Consider the following 20007-nt stretch of genomic DNA (forward strand, 5'->3'; position numbering starts at 1 on the left):
TATGTCCCATGGCTTTGAAGTGAGGGCCTGAGAGACAGGCGAGGGACTCGGCGGGCTGAGTGCAATAGCTGAAGATTGCTGCTGCTACTTCTGTCTTTATCAAAGGGGGCCACTGCTGGAGCCCATCGTTGCTCCTGCCACTCGCCGGCTAGAAAGTTGGCGCATTACAAGATTGTGTACATTTAATAACACTGCTAATTATCGCAAGTTGGTTTCGAATGGTCTCGTCGGTCAAATACCAAATTGGGCCTTTTAAAGAGAGCCCAAGGAGCATGCTTAGCTGGGCTTGGATAATGATGGTGGTGAAACTGATGCGATTTGGCTAGGGAATTGGCTTCTTTTGAAGGACATTGTGGACAAAGAGAAGGAAGCGCAAAATGTGCAGCAGAAGTATCCAAACCTTAAATGATATCAGAACAGAATGAGTAGGCCTGGTAATTGTGACTTGTGTTTGTTCTGCTCTTTTGGCTGTTTGAAGAGTGCAACTCCATCTTCGCCGAATGGCTATCCTTATACAAATTATACAACAACAAATCCTTCTACAAATGTTCTAAGAATGTTGGACTGCTTCATTTCATGGTGCTGAGTTTCATCAAGGAGGCGGTAACACCCACAAGCTGGATCATTCTTGAATGTACTAAAATAGGATTTAGTCTACACTACATGCAAATGGTTGACCAAAACTTTTATCCACAATGTCAGCCCTTGAGAAAAATATGTTGTGTAGTCAGTAGTAGCAATTTGAAACTAACAAGCTAAGTCAGAGGAGACTGGCAAAACAGACAGTTTTGGGGAGGGAGAAGGCCTTTTGCTGTACAATGCTAACGGCTCTTGACTATGCTAATCTGGATGATACAAGACATTGTGACAGGCCTAGGGGCTCAGATGGATAGATGGTAGATGGGGAAAAAGGGTTCGGAGATATAGCAACCAGAGAAGCATATACCCCAGCACAGAGGGAGCAGGTTACCCTCCTCAGCCAATTATGCCCCTGTGCCAGGTGCAGGGGGATATCTAAGAGGCTATTGGTAACCATGCCTCTCTGATGTTCTTAATAGCTACTGTTGTACAGATCAACTCATAATAGGCACTACATAGCCAGACATGGCTCCCTTTCCCTTCTCAGAGTGGATGGCAATTGAAAACAGCATTGCTCCTGCCAAATTAATTTTCCAGACTGGGTCAGAGACCGCTGCTGCATATTCTTGTTTCCATGTGAGCCGAAATTACATATTCATGTTTTGGATGATAGAAATGGACGGGCGTGAGTCTGGTTAGATAAAAGTTTTTGCCTTTTGCTTTCTTTTATTTAAAAAGATATGAGGATAAACTCGGGAGATGTGTTCAAATATTCTGGTTTAAGGAAAGGCAGTCTATAATTTTGCTCATATTTGCCATTGAGAGGATTCAAAAGATAATCGAAATTTGAAGCTGACTATTGATAATGGCAACGTTTAATATTCAGGAACGCAATGGATACGTTTAGAGGCTATTTCCAAAGAATCCGACAATCTTCACATCAGGAGAGTGTGAATACTAAGGTGTTGGATCATGTAATGTTAAGACACTGTTTAGCCTTTATCTTCAACAGCCAATTGTTGTTGTTGCCTGAACGAGTCTCTGCTATTCTCATAACAATTTAAAAACCAGTGACAAAAAAGAATTGAATATATTATATATTTCAGTGAGATGCAGTCTACTCTGCAATCCTTCTAATGGAATATAAGTGGTCAATGTCAAAGCCTCCGTCTGCGTCATAAATGCCAAACTCGGCGTAATATATATATATTTTTTTAAGCAGGAAAGTATACGTTTACAGACCTAGCACATGTAAATGACTTCTCTCCAGAGACGCCGGGCAGCATTTAAAGTCAGTACTATGGAATTAAAAAACACATAACAGGTATCCTCATAGGTATCAAATACCAGTGTACTACGGTGCAATAACATTTAAATAAAATAGACATTGACCCAAGACCAAGACAACCCCCTCCCATCCCCTATTCCATAGGCGAAATTGCCACAGGGTACCCCACAAGACATGCCACCAGAGGACTCTTCACAATCCCCAAGTCCAGAGCAGGCTATGGGAGGCACACGGTGTTACATAGAGCCATGGCTACGTGGAACTCTATTCCACATCAAGTAACTGATGCAAGCAGTTGAATCAGATTTTTTTTTAAATGATAAAAATACACCTTATTGAACAACGGGGACTGTGAAGAGACACACACACACACACACAGGCACAGACACATGTATACACATAAACATGATGACACATGCACTCTACACACGTACACCAGTGGCGGTCAGTGGTCTTATTTCTATTACAGCATATTGGATGACTCTCATTCATTCATATTCCATTCACCCAGTTCAATGTGACAGCGATTTAGGCTGCTAGGTTTAGGCTACTACATAATACTCTAATTTCCCCTATACTCATTATGAGGTTGCTACAAACTAGTCTATGAATTAAAGTTTACAAAGTAGGTGCACACAGGGCGAGAAAATAATTTGAGGTGGCAGACAGTGACATTCTATACCGCCTTGCACACTAGACTCTTGCCTGCATCTAGCTGATGTTGGGTGTAATCATTAGTCCAACAGTTGCAAACAATAGTTTATATTGTACACATGCAGGTATGTTTATCCCCGTTTTGTTCTGTTTGCTTTCTTTAAAAGAAAAGTTTTTCAACAGAATCGGCGGAATGAATACACCCCTGATCACGCGTAAACAGAGTTGACTGTCATAACTGCCACGTTCACTCTCATAGCAGGACTTCAATGCACAACACATCAGCTGTATGTGACCAGGTGAAACAACTTTCCAAGCCAAACCACTACACACAGCCTACATAGTTGTCACCGTTTTAGCTAAAGTCACGCCATAGTCAGCATAGATAATCGAACTAACGCATTAGTACATCTGCTACAATCATGCAGTAACGTTAATGTACAGTCAGTAAGCAGTTACACCGGCCCCGCTGGCAATAAATTAGTACTACCAAAAGCTTACCTTGACTTGGAAGAGTTCCTGTGTTGTGTTGGAAAGTCATAGTAAGCTAGCTAACGTAGCATCACTCTGTTTGAGCAGGGTGTTTCTGTAGGCTACACTAGCCAATGGCATTTGCTAGATAAGTAAGTAAAACTGGAAAAAAATGACAATCTCTTGCTCCCTCTATTTCTCTCTTGCTTCTCCTTCATTTTGGGAGAAATGTATTTGTTCAAAACTGTTCAACTATTGTCTTTCTCTCTTTTTGAGTCAACTACTCACCACATTCCATGCACTGCAGTGCTAGCTAGCTGTTGCTTATGCTTTCAGTACTAGATTAATTCTCTGATCTATTGATTGGGTGGACAACATGTCAGTTCATGCTGCAAGAGCTCTGATAGGCTGGAGGACGTCCTCCGGAAGTTGTCATAATTACTGTGTAGGTTTATGGAAAGGGATGAGAACTATGAGCCTCCTAGGTTCTGTATTGAAGTCAATGTACCCAGAGGATGGAAGCTAGATATCCTCCGGCTACACCATGGTGCCACCCTACAGAGTGCTGTTGAGGCTACTGTAGACCTTCATTGCAAAATAGTGTGTTTTAATCAGTTATTTGGTGATGTGATTATATTTAGTATAGTTTGATCTAAAAAAATATTTTTTAAATGTTTTACAATAAATAAAAAATATGAGTAGTGTGGTGGTAGATTAGTGGCCTGACGGCACACACTTAATGTGTTGTGAAAAGTGTTATGAAATGTAATATTTTTTATTGGATGTAACTACCTTGCCAGCAGCTAATGGGGATCCTTAATAAATACAAATATGTAATTTCACAGGATTTGTTTTTGGACGGAAGCTGTAGAGATTGATAAGAATGGCACTTCTGTAGCCAAATATCGTATTCATATTTTATTTTGTGTCTAAGCATTAAAATGACCTGCTATTATGGTGCATCGATCAGTTATACAGTTTAAAGCCGTTATTTTAGAATTTTTGCCCAAAGTCAACCTTTAAACCCAGTGTTTCCAGAGTACTATTAAATATGACTTATAATTAATTACAATATGAGTGAAATATTTTTCCTTCCAAAAGTTTTTAATTAAGTATGTTAAAAAGCAGCTTCCTGTGTTGGAATGGGCGTACCCCAACAACAGAATGGTGTGGGTGTATACCGGTCATTAAAAATATTAATGCGACTAGACCGCTGATTGGCCAGCTCATCCTCCTTAGTGTTTTTTAAGTGTTTTTTTATACAATTTATGCTTTGGCCACAAATGCGAGTATAGGATGAGTCAGCAACATTATCTGTGTATGAGTTAACAGAATATGTACTTTTAAAAGTGAGATATTCACTGGATAGTTACTTTAAAAGTGCAATATTTTCTCTCAGCCTCATGGCAAAATGTGTAGAGTGGTAAGAAATGTGCTTTAAAACGGCAGAATTATCTTTGATCTTTATAGCAAAATGTGAAGAATAGTACGAGATGAGCTATAAAACTGCAATTTTTTATCCATGTCTATTGTTTGTCCACCCCAATATCTATACCACACTTTCGCCATTGCCCTATACAGAGACACAGCACCTTACAACAAGAATTTCAAAACGACTAGCCCAAATGTTAATTTCCACAATACAAAATGCCTTAGTGTATGAGTGGTATGGGACATGGCCTTCACTAATCCAGTGAGAGTGTGAACTATCCTAACCATTGGAAATGATCATTATCCAATAGCAAATAGCCTAAGTCCGTAATGGCATGTAATAGGTTACAGTGAACAGTGGGGATTTATAACTAACATTTTCTCACTAATTTTCAACAGTAGAATCTCTTCATTCTGTAGGTCTATGAGTAGAATATGACTTGTTTTTCACTATACTGGTGAGATTGTGTGATTTATTGAAATTGTCATTTTATTAAAGAAATTTAAATAATTGTCTATTCTTGTGTAAGTGGTATTTATTTTGTAAATAATCATGTCTTGTGCAAAAACAAAAACTCCCTTTGAGGACAACGCCATTTTCTGCTGCTACATCTAATTGGAACTGGAAGCTTGTAAAATGAAAGACATGGGAGACTTTCTTTTTCCATTCGCCATGTGTATATCTTTGAGGAAAAAAATGTACATTTCACATGTAAATGTCTGTTGGTTAATCCCTCTCAGCCCATTTAGTACAGAACAAAGAATTAAACATCCTGTTGATTTACACTACACACACATCAGGTAGTGAGTGGGTTTAGTAGAGATTAGGTGAAAGGACGTGAATTTATCACTATGTTTGTGCAGCTCCTAGTGACAGATTTTATAACTGCAACCTATTCAAGGAGAGAGAGGCAAACATAATGGAGCAAGGGAGTGAAGGGAGTGAGTGAACAGCAGGAGAGCCCACATGTGGTCTTATTTCTCTTCAACCTAGAATAACTGCTTACCAAACCACCAATTCAGAAACCTTGTAATGAAAAGCTTACCTCACCAAATAAATCTAACTGATTTGAGCTATCTGATTTCACCTCCTTCTAGCTGAGTTGATCCCCAGTGTCACTCTGTTGCATTCAATGATGTCACCGATCTCGACAAACCATTTGTGTATGGACCTCACTTTGTGCACGGGGACATTGTCATGGTGAAACAGGAAAGGGCCTTTTGCAAACTGTTGCCACAAAGTTGGAAGCACAGAATCGTCTAGAATGTTATTGTATGCTGTAGCGTTAAGATATCCCTTCACTGGAAGTAAGGGGCCTAGAACGAACCATGAAAAACAGCCACAGACCATTATTCTTCCTCCACCAAACTTTACAGTTGGCACTGCATTGGGGCAGGCATCCGCCATAACCAGATTCTTCCGTTGGATTGCCAGATGGTGAAGCGTGATTCATCACTCCAGAGAACGCGTTTCCACTGCCCCAGAGTCCAATGGCGGCAAGCTTTACACTACTTGACGCTTGGCATTGCGCATGGTGATCTTAGACTTGTGTGTGGCTGCTCGGCCATGGAAACCCATTTCATGAAGCTCCCAATGAACAGTTATTCTGCTGACGTTGCTTCCAGTGTCAGTTTGGAACTCGGTAGTGACTGTTGCAACTAGGGCTGTTGCGGTGACCGTATTACCACTACACCGGAGGTCACGAGTCATGAAGGCAGTCAAATTCCACGTGACCGTTTAGTCATGAAAATGCTGCTCATGGTCGTTAGTAGCCTACAAAACTTGCTAACTGCCTGGTACTCAGCACTCTATTGTCCCTCTAATCACTCTGACATCAATGCAAATGTAATCGAAAATCTAATCAAACACTTCATGAGAGCCCATGAGCTCATGTTGCGCAACATTTCTATAGGCTATGCAATTGAGTGAGAAAACAGAGTGATGACCTCAACTAAAAATAGGAGGATCCCATTAGATTTCTATAGACTAGGTTTACTATATTTATTTCTCAACTTTCCTAATATTAAGTACATTGCTTATCTTTACAACAGGAGTATAGCCTACCTGGCTGGCATGATAATGAACCACAGGAAAAATGTCCTCCATTTGCTATTTAAGTGCATAGATGACATGTATTTTTTCCCGCTGCCCCTGTTTCTAGACAGGTGCATGATAATGGTCCATTCTAAATCAAAACAAATTTCACACATATTATTTAGTATATGTAAAGACAAGATTAAATCAAGAATAGTCTGTTCGGTGACAATATTAGCCAATCACTTGTGAATTCTAGATTATAATTTGTGAATGATGCCCAGCATAAGGAACTGCCTTTTTTTGCGACTTTTTCTAATCGTAGTCACACACCTCATGTAGCCTAGCCCATTGGCCTATATGTTTTGACAAGGTTTGTATCGCAACTAAAGTGGACAAATAACTTCTTAAATTGAAGGACATTAATCCACTTTACAAGGGGTTTAGAGCCTAACTGGTATACATAAGCAGTGGTGAGTTTCAAGTGCAGTCACTTTTGATTATGGTGTTTTCCCTCTAATGGAACATTCACGCTTATAGCCTATTGCCATGTGTGCATTGCTGTGCTTATAATGTGAAGAAATAGCCTAATAGTTTATCAACATTTTAAGCTAAACGTTCTGATCTGTTGCGTCAGCCACATTGCATAAAACATTTTTTTTTAATTAATTTGGGATCTATAAGGACACGCGCAGTTGCGTCCCTGATGTGTCTGTCTTCACTTGTAGCCTGTGAGAAAGACCTGATCACCTGATGGAGAGCCATGTGAGTGAGAGGCGCTTTGGATTCAGAGAGAAGGGCACTCAGAGAGAAAGGCACAACCCAGCACTCCGAGCCACAAAAGACATGGATTTTTTTAGTTTGCATTACGGCCACAAAGGGGATGTCACTGGGAAATTCGACTATTGAAGTGTGTACAGCCTGCGTAAAAAATAAGTGACTTCAAGTGACTTTTTTTCAAATCATCATTAGTCTTATCATGCAGTCTTCCAATGTATTTAAAATCAAAACATATAGCCCAACGTTTGTAGAACAATTAAAGTTATATTAATATATCTAAATTAAGCATATAGGAGTAGCTATTTCTTTGTTAGCCGCATGTGCGCACTCCCTCAAATCGTTTGGAGAAAATATTTATATTATATTCAGCTTTGTTCAATTTGTATTCTTCATACTATAAAATAATATAAAATAATGCCATGGAATTCTAAGCAAATCTTGTCTGGTAAATTAACTAGTGTAGGCCACAGCCATTTGGCTTAGCCACGTCAGGACCTAACATAAGAACAACTCAGAGTATGCTATTCTTTTCTTCTGAAATAGACTACATTTTCTTCAAATCAAGCTTCGTTAGAACTGTCTAAAATAAATAATGGATTTATTGTGAAGGTGTAAGCTATAGTACATGGATTTATTGGACTTTTTAAAATGTCGATGTTCCAATGGTATTATAGCTTTTAGGCTATGTGTGGAAACCAGGAGATGCCAAATGCGTTTATGTTAATTAACGGTCAATTACCATGAGACTGACAGTTATTTGCTTGACAATCAACGGCTGACAAAATTGAGTGACTGCCACAGCCCCAGTTGCAACCAGGGACAGGAGATTTTTTTACGTGCTACGTGCTTCAGCACCCACTGGTCCCATTCTGTGAGCTTGTGTGGCCTACCACTTTTTGGCTGAGCCGTTGTTGCTCCAAGACGTTTCTACTTCACAATAACAGCACTTACAGTTGACTGGGGAAGCAGGGCAGAAATTTGACGAACTGACTTGTTGGAAAGGTGGCATCCTGTGACAGTGTCAAGGTGAAAGTCACTGAGCTCTTCAGTAAGGCCATTCTACTGTCAATGTTTGTCTATGGAGATTGCATGGCTGTGTGTCCACATACTTTCTATAAATAGTAGAACTAGAGGAATTTGAATTTTCTTTAGTTACCAACCTCAATCAGAACACTATAATGTCAAAGCTCAATGTGACTGATTAAAACATCATCAAAGGTACAATAGGCTGGCCTATGTTAAAATAAAATAGAAATGGAAGATCCTATTATTGTCATTGAATTCAAAAGTATTGGGACCATGTAGGCCACCATCCCTGAAATAAAGATTTTGGGAAAACTAGAACACAACAAGCTTTGAAAGGTCAGAAGTACAAGAGGTGTTACTGTACACCGCAATGATGCTGATGGTGTCCTTAAGCAATGCGAGTGAGTCCTACTTTGAACAGACAAGCCGCTGTTTCAAATTGAATTTGACATCAGCACATTATCTGCCTGTATTTCTACCTAATCTCCGTATTTTCACCTCCTTATCCACTAATGAGGGAGTGTCTGAAGACTACTACTGGTGAATGGTTCACAAATGGACATTTTCAGCTGATAAAATGGACTGGAATTGCTACCTAATGTGCCCCTTCTAACGGTGATGAAAAGATCTCATTAAAATAATTAGCAGAGTGCCTCTTTGTTGTGCTGCTTTGCAGATGAGGGGAATCATACTCCTCATCTCATGATGCCCCTGCGTGGGGCTTCCTAGGTGTAGGGCACTTCACTCAATGAGGCCAAAAGGGTAAGGGATGGCTCAGTAATGACTCAACTGCAACAAGCTGGAGAATGTTTTATGGATGCAACACAGCTGGGCGACACCTTCTTTACCGTGCACAAAACAACACCCATTGGCTATTATATGGCAGCCGAGATACAGACCAGCCACACAACCACTACCACCATGCACAATAGGTACTCGGTTGCTTTCATGAAACAGTTTAGACTAAAAACTGAACTGTGTGGGAAGTAAAAAGAGATGATGTGTTTCTTCATCAGAATTCTAAAGAAATTGCAAGGTAAACATACAAGCATATTGCACTTAATGAATAGAGGTGCTTGAATGGGGACATTGGGGAGGCTTTTGATTGAATGACAAGTAGGCTATACATGGGTGTAAAATGCCCACTGTCAAAGGGGAAGCCCGGCTTTGAGGACAGAGCCGGACAATTGTGAGACTATGACGCTGGGAAATAGGGACTGTTCTCAGGCCAGACAATCTGAAATGGACCCTTTTGTGAGGATCTGTCATGGTCATTTTCACTGAAACAATGTGGGCATACATGGTGAAGGGGATCACTTGGCAGGCATCAATCTACCCTGAAACAACAATGAGAGGATAGCCTGTCACTGTTTAGGGTGAAATTATTATTGTGAGGCAAGTGAGGAAACAATTTGAGTAGATGGGGAGAGTGAGAAACAGATGTGGGGGTCCTCTCTTCAGATTCCTGCATCGGGGAGGTCTCTGGCGTGTTGACAATTCAGCCAGTTAATGGACAGGAGAGTGACCGGTTATTGTGATAACCTCCAACAAAATGAAATCAAATTTGACTTACGACGGCAGTTACTCGGAAAGCACCAAAATTAGCCTAGTCGTCTGCTGACAGCACAATTCATTTTCCAATATGTGAATAAGGCTCAATTACCTGCCTTGTACCATTGTTGAGTGAAGAATGAACACAGATTCGTTTTTTGTGCTTGTAAGTGAGGGAAAGGAGTTTTCCTTGTCTAAATTTACATAAGCACTGTATTATCTTCTTAATTTTTTATTAATTTGTGTAATTGAAAAATAGTCAGTTTCCAATGCAATAATCAGATTAGGCCTAATTAAAATGTTGTAATGTTTTTTTTTGTTTTTTTTTAATTCAAGGGAATTCCTTGGCTCATTTTAAAACAATCACATTTGGTTGTAACATAATTATCAATAAATTATGTCCTGTACATCCCCTGTAGCCTTTTTGTATTTTGGACACTTCTGATTATGATTTAGTGCAGTGCTTCCCAACCCTGGTCCTCGAGTATCCTCTACAATACAAATTTTTGTTGTAGCCCTGGACAAACGCACCTCATTGAGGGCTTGATGATTAGTTGACAAGTTGAATCAGGTGTGCTTGTCCAGGGTTACAATAGAAATGTGTACTGTTGGGGATACACAAGGACCTGGTTTGGGAAACACTGATTTAGTGTACAACATAACATGTTCCAGGCAAAATTGTAATAAATACTTTGCATATCTAGCTAAGCTAAACCCAAATATGATCAGCTTCTTCATACATTACAAAGGGCAAAAAGATACACCAACGTTATAGGCTACACAAGCCTTTGAGATGCACAAAGGGTTGAAGAAGAAATACATTTGAGGTGCCACTTTGCATGATCTACTACTGCCACCTACTGACCAAACTGAATATGTCTTGAAGTTTAGTTTGGGAAAAGATAAGATAACAATGTTAATGCCTAATGCCAGTGATACCATGCATCTAGACAGGTCACATTAACCGTTGGCCTATTTCCAGTGGCTGAGAATCTGTCAGAATACATAATAGAACTTGTATGAACTTGGCAGATTGACTAAATCTCTTAGTCAGACCATGAGTGGTCTTTGCCTCATTGTATCTGCATCACGAGACTAATAAAATATTTTACAATTAAATGGTGTATGTGCTGCTTTGCAAATACATTTGGAACATTAGACTAATAGTCGAATGTAGCTCAGTAGACCATGGTGCTTGCAACGTGTGTTTGTTTGGTTCCCACGTGGGACCACTACGGAAAAATGAATATATGAAAATGTATGCACTCACTACCGTAAGTTGCTCTGGATAAGAGTGTCTGATAAAAGGTAAACAGATTTGTTGAAGAGTTACATCGATATTCAGCAAAATGTCTTAGAGGAAATCTATTATTTCCCCCCTTCTGGATCTCAAACCTCATTACTTTCCATGCACTTACACATGTGGTTATTAAGTATCATGCCAATTTTAACAACATGGTTCAAGACATGATCTCTACACTAATGTTTGGTATGGGAGATGAAAATGGTCCTGACAAAGCTATTACATTGTAGTTGCATGTGTATTGTCTAGGCCTACTATGGTTGTTGTTATATATAGACTAAGAGAGAGAGTGTCATGTATTGTCATGTTGTGTGTTTCTGTCCTTTCCCTTCACCCTGTCTCCCTCTGCTGGTCGTTGTTAGGTTACCTTTTCTCCCCCTCTTTTCCCCAGCTGTGCCTTGTCTCCTCCTAACTACCCATTCACCCCGTTTCCCACCTGTTCCCTTTTTCCCTCTGATTAGGTCCCTATATCTCTCTCTGTTTTTGTTCCTGTCCTTGTCGGATTCTTGTTTGTTGTGTTTCATGCCTGAGCCAGACTATCGTCATGTTTGCTGTAACCTTGTCCTGTCCTGTCGGAATCTGCCGGTCTATCTGAGCCTACCTATGTTTGGTTATTAAAGAAGCTCTGTTTAAGTTAGTTCGCTTTTGGGTCCTCATTCACTCACCGTAACAGAAGAATCCGACCTAGAATGGACCCAGCGACTTCGGATCCTCTCCACTCAGCCGTCGAGATCCAGGGAGCGATGCTAGGCAGACACGAGCAGGAATTGTCTGCTGCTCGACATGCCGTTGAGACCCTGGCCACCCAAGTCTCCAACCTCACAGAACAGGTTCACCATCTCCGCCTCGATCCACCGGCCACTTCCAGGGCTTTCGAATCTCCGGAGCCCAGAATCAATAACCCGCCGTGTTACTCTGGGGAGCCCACTGAATGCCGCTCGTTCCTCACCCAGTGTGATATTGTGTTTTCTCTCCAGCCCAACACTTACGCCAGGAGCACTGCTCGTGTCGCCTACGTCATATCTCTCCTTACTGGACGGGCTCGTGAGTGGGGCACGGCAATCTGGGAGGCAAGGGCTGAGTGTACTAACCAGTATCAGGACTTTAAGGAGGAGATGATACGGGTTTTTGATCGATCTGTTTTTGGGGAGGAGGCTTCCAGGGCCCTGTCTTCCCTATGTCAAGGCAATCGATCCATAACAGACTACTCTATTGAGTTTCGCACTCTTGCTGCCTCCAGTGGCTGGAACGAGCCGGCTTTGCTCGCTCGTTTTCTGGAGGGTCTCCGCGCAGAGGTAAAGGATGAGATTCTCTCCCGGGAGGTCCCTTCCAGCGTGGATTCCCTGATTGAACTCGCTATTCGCATTGAGCGACGGGTTGATCTTCGTCACCGAGCTCGTCGAGAGGAGCTTGCGTTCTCCGTTGCCCCCCTCTCCGCATCACTACCAACTTCCTCTGCCGGCTCGGGAGCTGAGCCTATGCAGCTGGGAGGTATCCGCATCTCGACTAAGGAGAGGGAACGGAGAATCACCAACCGCCTCTGTCTCTATTGCGGTTCTGCTGGTCATTTTGTCACTTCATGTCCAGTAAAAGCCAGAGCTCATCAGTAAGCGGAGGGCTACTGGTGAGCGCTACTACTCCTGTCTCTCCTTCAAGATCCTGCACTACCTTGTCGGTCCATCTACGCTGGACCGGTTCGTCAGCTTCCTGCAGTGCCTTAATAGACTCTGGGGCGGAGGGCTGTTTTATGGACGAGACCTGGGCTCGGGAACATGACATTCCTCTCAGACAGTTAAGGGAGTCCACGGCCTTGTTCGCCCTGGATGGTAGTCCTCTCCCCAGGATTCAGCGTGAGACGCTACCTTTAACCCTCACTGTTTCTGGTAATCATAGCGAAACCATTTCTTTTTTGATTTTTCGTTCACCTTTTACACCTGTTGTTTTGGGCCATCCCTGGCTAGTTTGTCATAATCCTTCCATTAATTGGTCTAGTAATTCTATCCTCTCCTGGAACGTCTCTTGTCATGTGAAATGTTTAATGTCTGCTATCCCTCCTGTTTCCTCTGTCTCTTCTTCACAGGAGGAGCCTGGTGATTTGACAGGGGTGCCGGAGGAATATCACGATCTGCGCACGGTGTTCAGTCGGTCCAGGGCCACCTCTCTTCCTCCACACCGGTCGTATGATTGTAGTATTGATCTCCTTCCGGGAACCACTCCCCCCCGGGGTAGACTATACTCTCTGTCGGCTCCCGAATGTAAGGCTCTCGAGGATTATTTGTCTGTAGCTCTTGACGCCGGTACCATAGTCCCCTCCTCCTCTCCCGCCGGAGCAGGGTTTTTTTTTGTCAAGAAGAAGGACGGGTCTCTGCGCCCCTGCATAGATTATCGAGGGCTGAATGACATAACAGTTAAGAATCGTTATCCGCTTCCTCTTATGTCTTCAGCCTTCGAGATCCTGCAGGGAGCCAGGTTTTTCACTAAGTTGGACCTTCGTAACGCTTACCATCTCGTGCGCATCAGGGAGGGGGACGAGTGGAAGACGGCGTTTAACACTCCGTTAGGGCACTTTGAATACCGGGTTCTTCCTTTCGGCCTCGCTAACGCTCCAGCTGTCTTTCAGGCATTAGTCAATGATGTCCTGAGAGACATGCTGAACATCTTTGTTTTCGTTTACCTTGACGATATCCTGATTTTTTCACCGTCACTCCAGATTCATCTTCAGCACGTTCGACGTGTCCTCCAGCGCCTTTTAGAGAATTGTCTTTTTGTGAAGGCTGAGAAGTGCACTTTTCATGCCTCCTCCGTCACATTTCTCGGTTCTGTTATTTCCGCTGAAGGCATTAAGATGGATCCCGCTAAGGTCCAAGCTGTCATTGATTGGCCCGCCCCTAAGTCACGCGTCGAGCTGCAGCGCTTTCTCGGCTTCGCGAACTTCTATCGTCGTTTCATCCGTAATTTCGGTCAGGTGGCAGCTCCTCTCACAGCCCTTACTTCTGTCAAGACGTGCTTTAAGTGGTCCGTTTCCGCCCAGGGAGCTTTTGATCTCCTCAAGAATCGTTTTACATCCGCTCCTATCCTTGTTACACCTGACGTCTCTAGACAGTTCGTTGTCGAGGTTGACGCGTCAGAGGTGGGCGTGGGAGCCATTCTTTCTCAGCGCTCCCTCTCTGACGACAAGGTCCACCCATGCGCGTATTTTTCTCATCGCCTGTCCCCGTCGGAACGTAACTATGATGTGGGAAACCGCGAACTGCTCGCCATCCGGTTAGCCCTAGGCGAATGGCGACAGTGGTTGGAGGGGGCGACCGTTCCTTTTGTCGTTTGGACTGACCATAGGAACCTTGAGTACATCCGTTCTGCCAAACGACTTAATGCGCGTCAGGCGCGTTGGGCGCTGTTTTTCGCTCGTTTCGAGTTCGTGATTTCTTATCGTCCGGGCTCTAAGAACACCAAGCCTGATGCTTTATCTCGTCTCTTCAGTTCTTCAGTAGCCTCCACTGACCCCGAGGGGATTCTCCCTGAGGGGCGTGTTGTCGGGTTGACTGTCTGGGGAATTGAGAGGCAGGTAAAGCAAGCGCTCACTCACACTCCGTCGCCGCGCGCTTGTCCTAGGAACCTTCTTTTCGTTCCCGTTCCTACTCGTCTGGCCGTTCTTCAGTGGGCTCACTCTGCCAAGTTAGCCGGCCACCCTGGCGTTCGGGGTACGCTCGCTTCCATTCGCCAGCGTTTTTGGTGGCCCACCCGGGAGCATGACACGCGTCGTTTCGTGGCTGCTTGTTCGGTCTGCGCGCAGACTAAGTCCGGTAACTCCCCTCCTGCCGGCCGTCTCAGGCCGCTTCCCATTCCCTCTCGACCGTGGTCTCACATCGCCTTAGATTTTGTCACCGGACTGCCTTCGTCAGCGGGGAAGACTGTTATTCTTACGGTTGTCGATAGGTTCTCTAAGGCGGCTCATTTCATTCCCCTTGCTAAGCTTCCTTCTGCTAAAGAGACGGCACAAATCATCATCGAGAATGTTTTCAGAATTCATGGCCTTCCGTCAGACGTCGTTTCGGACAGAGGTCCGCAATTCACGTCTCAATTTTGGAGGGAGTTTTGCCGTTTGATTGGGGCTTCCGTCAGTCTCTCTTCCGGCTTTCACCCCCAGTCTAACGGTCAAGCAGAACGGGCCAATCAGACTATTGGTCGCATCTTACGCAGTCTTTCTTTTCGCAACCCTGCGTCTTGGTCAGAACAGCTCCCCTGGGCAGAATACGCCCACAACTCGCTTCCTTCGTCTGCGACCGGGCTATCTCCTTTTCAGAGTAGCCTCGGGTACCAGCCTCCGCTGTTCTCATCTCAGTTCGCCGAGTCCAGCGTCCCCTCCGCTCAGGCTTTTGTCCAACGTTGCGAGCGCACCTGGAAGAGGGTCAGGTCTGCACTTTGCCGTTATAGGACGCAGACTGTGAGGGCTGCTAATAAGCGTAGAACTAAGAGTCCTAGATATTGTCGCGGTCAGAGAGTTTGGCTCTCCACTCAGAACCTTCCCCTTAAGACGGCTTCTCGCAAGTTGACCCCGCGGTTCATTGGTCCGTTCCGTATTTCTCGGGTCATTAATCCTGTCGCAGTTCGACTTCTTCTTCCGCGATACCTTCGTCGCGTCCACCCGGTCTTCCATGTCTCCTGTATTAAGCCCGTTCTTCGCGCCCCCGCTCGTCTTCCCCCCCCCCCCCCATCCTTGTCGAGGGCGCACCCATCTACAGGGTCCGCAGGATTTTGGACATGCGTCCTCGGGGCCGTGGTCACCAGTACCTCGTTGATTGGGAGGGGTACGGTCCTGAGGAGAGGAGTTGGGTTCCCTCTCGGGACGTGCTGGACCGTGCGCTGATCGAGGATTTCCTCCGTTGCCGCCAGGTTTCCTCCTCGAGTGCGCCAGGAGGCGCTCGGTGAGTGGGGGGGTACTGTCATGTACAGTGCCTTGCGAAAGTATTCGGCCCCCTTGAACTTTGCAACCTTTTGCCACATTTCAGGCTTCAAACATAAAGATATAAAACTGTATTTTTTTGTGAAGAATCAACAACAAGTGGGACACAATCATGAAGTGGAACGACATTTATTGGATATTTCAAACTTTTTTAACAAATCAAAAACTGAAAAATTGGGTGTGCAAAATTATTCAGCCCCCTTAAGTTAATACTTTGTAGCGCCACCTTTTGCTGCGATTACAGCTGTAAGTCGCTTGTGGTATGTCTATCAGTTTTGCACATCGAGAGACTGACATTTTTCCCATTCCTCCTTGCAAAACAGCTCGAGCTCAGTGAGGTAGGATGGAGAGCATTTGTGAACAGCAGTTTTCAGTTCTTTCCACAGATTCTCGATTGGATTCAGGTCTGGACTTTGACTTGGCCATTCTAACACCTGGATATGTTTATTTTCAAACCATTCCATTGTACATTTTGCTTTATGTTTTGGATCATTGTCTTGTTGGAAGACAAATCTCCGTCCCAGTCTCAGGTCTTTTGCAGACTCCATCAGGTTTTCTTCCAGAATGGTCCTGTATTTGGCTCCATCCATCTTCCCATCAATTTTAACCATCTTCCCTGTCCCTGCTGAAGAAAAGCAGGCCCAAACCATGATGCTGCCACCACCATGTTTGACAGTGGGGATGGTGTGTTCAGCTGTGTTGCTTTTACGCCAAACATAACGTCTTGCATTGTTGCCAAAAAGTTCAATTTTGGTTTCATCTGACCAGAGCACCTTCTTCCACATGTTTTGTGTGTCTCCCAGGTGGCTTGTGGCAAACTTTAAATGACACTTTTTATGGATATCTTTAAGAAATGGCTTTCTTCTTGCCACTCTTCCATAAAGGCCAGATTTGTGCAATATACGACTGATTGTTGTCCTATGGACAGAGTCTCCCACCTCAGCTGTAGATCTCTGCAGTTCATCCAGAGTGATCATGGGCCTCTTGGCTGCATCTCTGATCAGTCTTCTCATTGTATGAGCTGAAAGTTTAGAGGGACGGCCAGGTCTTGGTAGATTTGCAGTGGTCTGATACTCCTTCCATTTCAATATTATCGCTTGCACAGTGCTCCTTGGGATGTTTAAAGCTTGGGAAATCTTTTTGTATCCAAATCCGGCTTTAAACTTCTTCACAACAGTATCTCGGACCTGCCTGGTGTGTTCCTTGTTCTTCGTGATGCTCTCTGCGCTTTTAACGGACCTCTGAGACTATCACAGTGCAGGTGCATTTATACAGAGACTTGATTACACACAGGTGGATTGTATTTATCATCATTAGTCATTTAGGTCAACATTGGATCATTCAGAGATCCTCACTGAACTTCTGAAGAGAGTTTGCTGCACTGAAAGTAAAGGGGCTGAATAATTTTGCACGCCCAATTTTTCAGTTTTTGATTTGTTAAAAAAGTTTGAAATATCCAATAAATGTCATTCCACTTCATGATTGTGTCCCACTTGTTGTTGAGTCTTCACAAAAAAATACAGTTTTATATCTTTATGTTTGAAGCCTGAAATGTGGCAAAAGGTCGCAAAGTTCAAGGGGGCCGAATACTTTCGCAAGGCACTGTATTGTCATGTTGTGTGTTTCTGTCCTTTCCCTTCACCCTGTCTCCCTCTGCTGGTCGTTGTTAGGTTACCTTTTCTCCCCCTCTTTTCCCCAGCTGTGCCTTGTCTCCTCCTAACTACCCATTCACCCCGTTTCCCACCTGTTCCCTTTTTCCCTCTGATTAGGTCCCTATATCTCTCTCTGTTTTTGTTCCTGTCCTTGTCGGATTCTTGTTTGTTGTGTTTCATGCCTGAGCCAGACTATCGTCATGTTTGCTGTAACCTTGTCCTGTCCTGTCGGAATCTGCCGGTCTATCTGAGCCTACCTATGTTTGGTTATTAAAGAAGCTCTGTTTAAGTTAGTTCGCTTTTGGGTCCTCATTCACTCACCGTGACAGAGAGAGAGAGAGAGAGAGAGAGAGAAATATGAGAGATCAGTGATGGAGCCACCGGAACTAATTTCCTTCTTAGTCGTCACATTTCAGTCTGTTGACAGACACTGCGATACCATTTATAAGCCTGCTTCCATGCAACAGTACAGGGCACAATTTGTTCAGTTCCTTTAGGTTATGATTATAGTGTTGCAACCTCAAATTCAAATATGGACCTCGAAGCCAGTTCCATTGCATTTTTTCATTCTTCCCCTCTTATCAGGGACTGATTTAGACCTGGGACACAAGGCAAGTGCAATGAATATCAGGTAATCAAATCAAAGGTTTTATTGGTCACATACACATAAGACAAGGAAACAAAACCTGCAGTGCTCCGGACCTTGTAGGGTAAGATTTGAATACCCCTGGTATAGCCTAACCCATAGAGCAGTGCTAAAAAAACAAAGTTTTAGGGCCTACCTGGACAACTCTTTGTCTCTGCTCTGCTGCTGGATTTCAATGGGCCTCGGACTTGCGTTCTTTTTGTCCTGCCCAAGTGCTGATACCTCGAGACTATCATAGACATGAATGTTCCCCCTCATCCTGCTCCTCCTCTTCTTCCTCATCCTCCTCTTTCAGACATGAGCTGTCTGTATCTTCCTCTTGGGGTTATGTTATGTTTTTGTCGCCAGACTCGCCACCAATTCGCCTCTGAAGCTCATGCTGGTAGGCCCTCTCCCGGACCAAGCTCTCTGTGTCTGATTCAGTGGAGTCCCACAGGCTTAAACCAACATCTGGTTTTGTTGGGGAGGGTTTCCTGTGTTCATCCTTCAACCTGACATAAGTCTTTCCATTCTCATGTCTCTTCTTACCTTCCATTTTGTGCTGCTGTGCTGAGGAAAAAGTTGAAAGCTTTGTTGTTGTTGAACTGTCCCTGTCAGTGTGCTGATTTCATCACAATAGGTGTGAACATATGTTTTCTGCACTGATGGCTACTTGTCCTCTTGCAAAACCTCTGTATCAAAAAGACAAATGACATATTCAGGGAAGAACAGAATATTAGGCTTAGCTGCTAATGTTAGCTGTCAACAGCTGACATGGCCTTCAACTTTAATTGTGGAGAATAAGCTTGCCAGCTAATGTTAATTCAATGCACTTTGTTTAAAACCTTGCAAAGAACAAAGGACTACTATCTGACTGTAGGTAATTTGTTGCACGTGTTGCCAAATTGTAACTTTTTAAGTTTTGTCCATCACGATAATAGGAGGGATGAAAGAAGAGTGATTCCTCATCCTGATTTTAGAGGTTTTCACGAAATGCAATCCATAGAAAAGTAATTTGGAGGAAAGATTGTTGACATATATTTGACATTTGAATCTAAAAGTATAATTGAGAAATAATTTATCAAAGTTGGCATATTTATGAATTGTTGGCATTACCCAGGCCTCCTTTTAGGTGCTACAAAGTGAACATTGATGTCATATGAAGCTTTACTGCTTCCTCTGTAATATGAGTAGTATTTGGATTTGAAAAAAACATATTTTTTATATTCATTTGTGAATATAAAAAAATATAAACATGAATATTGAAAATATAACATTTTTGATTTGGCAATTTTTTCTATATATTGTTGAACATAATATACTCTATGGACATAGCAAAGTCATAGAGTGGGATCTCTGCTACTTTTAGAGTTATGATCCAATTTGTAAGCATTACCAACAAAGTGAACGTGAAAATGGATTCAAAAGGTCGCCCTCTTCTGGTGATTTGCAGGAAGTGCAATGATACAAGTAAAAGGAGGGCTGTGATTGGTTACATTGCATACTAGGGGAGAGGGGTAGATTTTTTTTTACATTCAGCATCACTCCGTCAAGGCAAATATAGTATTCTTTCTAACAAAGATATCTACGTATATTTCAGGACGTTGTGTATTCATATAATTAATAATAATAATTCAATAATTAACGTA

General features: G+C 43.1%; 1 protein-coding gene across 1 annotated transcript in view; it reads right to left on the minus strand.

The window, feature by feature from the left end:
- LOC118937674 (jhy protein homolog) overlaps positions 1-18989 on the minus strand; it is a 37167-nt gene extending 18178 nt beyond the window's left edge. The window contains exon 1 of the mRNA XM_036937618.1: positions 18516-18989. The gene's annotated coding sequence lies outside the window, so the exon portion shown is untranslated. The remainder of the gene's footprint in view (positions 1-18515) is intronic.
- Between the last annotated feature and the right edge of the window lie 1018 nt (positions 18990-20007).

The sequence above is a fragment of the Oncorhynchus mykiss genome, chromosome 12, assembly GCF_013265735.2.
Source record: "Oncorhynchus mykiss isolate Arlee chromosome 12, USDA_OmykA_1.1, whole genome shotgun sequence".
In the NCBI taxonomy this organism is placed as follows: domain Eukaryota; kingdom Metazoa; phylum Chordata; class Actinopteri; order Salmoniformes; family Salmonidae; genus Oncorhynchus; species Oncorhynchus mykiss.